The 4,530-nt window shown below is 32.1% G+C and overlaps 1 long non-coding RNA gene across 1 annotated transcript in view; it reads right to left on the reverse strand.

Moving 5' to 3' along the window:
- LOC106779161 overlaps positions 1-2,738 on the reverse strand; it is a 6,723-nt gene extending 3,985 nt beyond the window's left edge. Inside the window, exons 1-3 of the long non-coding RNA XR_002666330.1 lie at positions 2,435-2,738; positions 1,237-1,326; positions 1,075-1,155 (exon numbers count right to left, since the gene is read on the reverse strand). This is a non-coding gene — a long non-coding RNA (uncharacterized LOC106779161). The remainder of the gene's footprint in view (positions 1-1,074; positions 1,156-1,236; positions 1,327-2,434) is intronic.
- Between the last annotated feature and the right edge of the window lie 1,792 nt (positions 2,739-4,530).

Here is a 4,530-nt window from a genome sequence, read left to right on the forward strand (position 1 = left end):
TAGGTTACTCTAATTATCATGTACTCTTGTATCAATTTATTATTATAAATAGAAGATTATGAGAGGGATCAATCAAACCCTCTAGAATTACTTTACAGTTTAATTCTCAAATCTAATGAAAGCACTGCAAAGAAAATTCTCTTCACTATATGCAATTTAAAAATCAATCCTATCATTAGTCAGCTTCAAACACAAATATAAAACACTTTATTTTAAAACTGTCTAATATGCTAAATCACAAAAAAGTACTTCAGTAGGTATGAACTTAAGAAATCCTAGCTGGGCAAAAAAAGGTCTTCAAAAGGAAAAATCTACATATATACAGAAATGCATATAGATTGGCTTAAAACTCACAACGTTTAAAGAAAGGATGCAGGGGCAATTGGGAATACTTTTCCATTGCTCTTTGAGCAATTGGGAATGACTTATATCTCATATATCTCGACAGTCTTCAGACACAAATGTTTGTTGGAAATCACAATGGGAGGTTGTATTCTCAAGAACAAGCCTAAATTCCTTCATTAACATAAAATAAAAAATTCACCAATTATTCTTCTTTTGATAAGTTCAAAATGTGATTTATTAAAATTTTTAGTTACTATAAAAAAATAAAAAACAAAATAAAATATAAACTGATAAAAAAAGTACACAGCTTCAAAGGACTACCCAAAAAGATAAAAAAAAAAAAAAAAAAAAAAAAAAAAACATCATAAATCCAAAACTAATACAATATATCAGCAAAATATTGATAGGGAAAACAACTTTATTAAAATATCTATAATAGCTTGTGGAAACGTTGATTGGTGAATGATGTTAGTTAAGGAGAATCCACATCCACACGCATCACAAATAGAGACTACACACTGACACTGGGAATTCGGGAATTCGGTTATTCGTTTCGCACCAACAAGCTCTATAGTTCCTAACAGTTTACAACTTTGCAGACGTTAAGGATCAATCTCATAGAAAATTGAACAATGCAAATCACATAAATTTCTGGTATGACATCAATTCTTATATTAAAGTTCACAAGCAGTCAGTTACAAGTCAACCAAGAAGCTAAGGGTTGCTTACCCATTCACCCGGGCAAAGGGAGCGGTAGTATTTAGCAAATTCTCACATTCACCAGAGTTATCACCCTTTGCTGCCAGGCATCTGTTATTAAAACCAATATTAAGTAAATGATTATATGTAACACTTTCGCAGAAACCAGATAGCCAATGTCAGGAAATCCACCTATGAAACTCTATGTAGCGGGTGAAACAGTGTCTGGTTTGATTTGTCATAAGGAAAACGAAAATCCGCTGGTGCTGTTTTTAGTTCAATCTAGCAGGAAGTAACAAAAAAAATATTATGTTAAGGTTAAAAAAAGACTGCAAATTTGCAGAAGATACCAAACCTGTTGCATTAAAAAAGTCAAATTCAAAACAAAATTTATACAGTGCAGCAGAAAGCTATAGGGTGATTTTGAATCTGGACTCTAGTTTTAAGCAATGAAATGAGTGTGCCTGAAATATATTACCCATACCACCCTCCTCAATTCATGAATGAAGAATGGCTTATATGAATGACAACAAAGACCAAAACACATCGTCATTCAGAATCTTAAGCAAATTGCATAGAGGGGGTCCAATACCGCAAATTACAGTGAATCAAAATTTAGACAATGAGCCAAAAATGCCATGATAAGAACTAAAAATATGCCGTTGAATTACTGCAAGGCCTTTGGATGTAATAACAAAGATGTGGACAGAACCCAATCATAAGTAACAGATCAGCACTAGATAACAAACATTTCTTTCTGGAATAAAAAGAAAAACAGAAAAAGAAAATCTTCAAAAGGAAGCATATACATACCACCATCAAGAAGTATGGTTATTTACAAGAAGCAGCAAACTAATAAAACTACGGCTCAATTAATAAGCAGATCTTAAACAGTTTGGGATGTTCAAATAGGTGTTTCGATCTTAACTGGTTCATTCCGGTTTCGGAATTTTCTACTTAAGTCCCACAGTATTAAGAATGTATAACTGGATTCCAGCGCCTGCCAATAGAAGTTGGCTTCCGGTTTCTGAAACCGTAGATGTCAATCAAATTACACAACTGCATCCTATGATTTTTAATTTTTGAATTGGGATCACAGAATCGACTCGATAGTAAGTAACTATATCAGTCTTGTAACAATAAGACCTAGTCCACGAACAAGGGCTTCTCTTCAATTAAAGGGGTAAGGTATTCTATTTTGGCTCGTCTCTTCATCAACAATGTAGACAAAGCTTGAACCAAATGCATAATATAAAATTTCAAGAGATACATATAAATTTTGAAATCCAGATCAAGCAGGAGTGTTGCAAGACAATCGTGCTACCAACAACATCAGAAAGCAAGATACAATTATTCATCATCTAGCTGAGAAAAAAAGTGAAGAAAATACCTTTTTATCAAGGTGCTCCAGCGGCACTGCCGTGAATCTCCGACGGCACTCCGACGGTACTGGGTGGTTGGGAGGAATGAAGAAAATGTGAATATTTTGTCTTCGAACGTCGGCGGCACGGTGGACTGGGAGGAGAGAACACGACGGCGGACCAAAGGCGTCTAGGGTTTGCCCTTTTAAGCCGGCAATGAGGTGGCACTGCGTCGAGACTGGCTAGCTGAGTGGAGGAAAGACACCTCTTCCGATGAACAGTGGCTCTCCGGATGGTGGTGACAAGTTCACGAGCTTCTCTCTCTTTATTACACATTTCGAAAGCATTATAAAAATTTATGTATTTTAAAATGAGAATTCTGGAAAATATTCTAAAAATACATATTCTAGAAGTGTTCATTCCGTTTATAATAAAATGTTTCATTGTAGAATAAAATTTATATAATGATTTGAAACGCATTATGAGAATTTTTAAGATGTACTATGAGAATAATCTAAAATATATTATGAAATATTCATTACAAAAGCGTAAAATTTAAAACTTTTCAAAATTAGGGCACCCAGTTAATCTACGCGTTTTATGTTGGGAAAAAAGAAAAAAAAAAATACACAGCTTTAAATCTGTGCAATTCTTCTATGGTAAAGGCTTTGAATTCTAACGTAAACACGACTCATATACAGCTAGGGATGGCAAAAAAAATCCGCGGCCGTATCCGCAGATAAAATCTGCGGCGGGTAGTTATTATTCGCGGATATTTACTATCTGCGGGTAACGGGTAACGGGTATTTTAATACCCGTTTCTAAACGGATAGGGTATGGGTAGTATACTATCCGACCTGCGGGTACCCGCTACCCGTAAAAAATAAATAAATAAATTTATATTTTTTTTAATTAAATTTAATTAAAAATAAAATAAAATTATATTTTATTATATTAAAATTAATTAAAATTAAATTTTAATTTATATTTAATTTAATTTATATTATATTATATATATTTTTGTTATTTTATTTAAATTTTATTTTAAAAAATATAAAACATATAATTTTTTTTATTTTTTGCGGATATCCGCAGGTACCCGCGTACACCCGCGGATTTTTAAAATATCTGTGGATATTTTTTAAGCGGATATCCGACAGGTAGCGGATCGGGTGACGGATACATTTTTCTCCGACGGGTCGGGTTGCGGGTAAACACTATCCGTGCCCGATCCGACCCGTTGCCATCCCTATATACAGCATAACGAATATATCGAGTTTTACGCTGATCCCGAAAATATCTCATCTTTACTTTTCGGATAAAAAAATACTAATAATAATAGGATGATACATATTTATATTTATTTAATACATAATATAAAAGTAAAATAATTATTAAAAAATAAATTTTTATATTTTTCAAAATAAAATAAAAAAATAAAAAATAATATCATGTAAAAATATTACATGTCGCTTCTAAAATAACCAACAAAATAAGAAAATCAATACTAATAAGTAATTAGCATCCCCGTTACATAAGCATAAAAACCCACTTTCGAATCCTAGCAGTTACAAAAGTTTGCATCGGTTAAAGAAATCGACGCGCTTAACAAATGTTTGAATTTAAAATATAATTTAAATTATTAATAATAACATCTATTATTATTCTCCTCCTCTGAAAAGGGCGATATATCATAGATACAGTTTGTTGAGCATAGGAAAAAGACAAACTCTTTATTTTCTATCCATTTTATTCTTATACTTATCCTCGTAAGTAACATAATCCTCCATTCAATTGTGCTTTTTCTTCTCTCTGTTAGACTTCTCATCTGTACTACTCTTCTTCTTCATGGATCATATCAATATCCAATTTCAAAAGCTTCTAGGATAGCGAAAATTACTTACTAGCATCATTCATTACCAAAAATAGAACTGTGTCTAAAGTTTTAGAAAAAGAAGAGGAAGAGAAAGAAGACCAAATGTTTGTTTCCTTTATTAATATTGCTATGATATTTACATTTTCAATGTATATATTATAACTTGATGCTCAATTCTTAATTCTGATTGAAGTTGAGAGAAATTCTAATTCAAATCGGAAAGAATTATAATTGAATTTATTCATGTTT

Source organism: Vigna radiata, unplaced genomic scaffold (genome assembly GCF_000741045.1).
Source record: "Vigna radiata var. radiata cultivar VC1973A unplaced genomic scaffold, Vradiata_ver6 scaffold_353, whole genome shotgun sequence".
NCBI classification, from domain to species: Eukaryota; Viridiplantae; Streptophyta; class Magnoliopsida; order Fabales; family Fabaceae; genus Vigna; species Vigna radiata.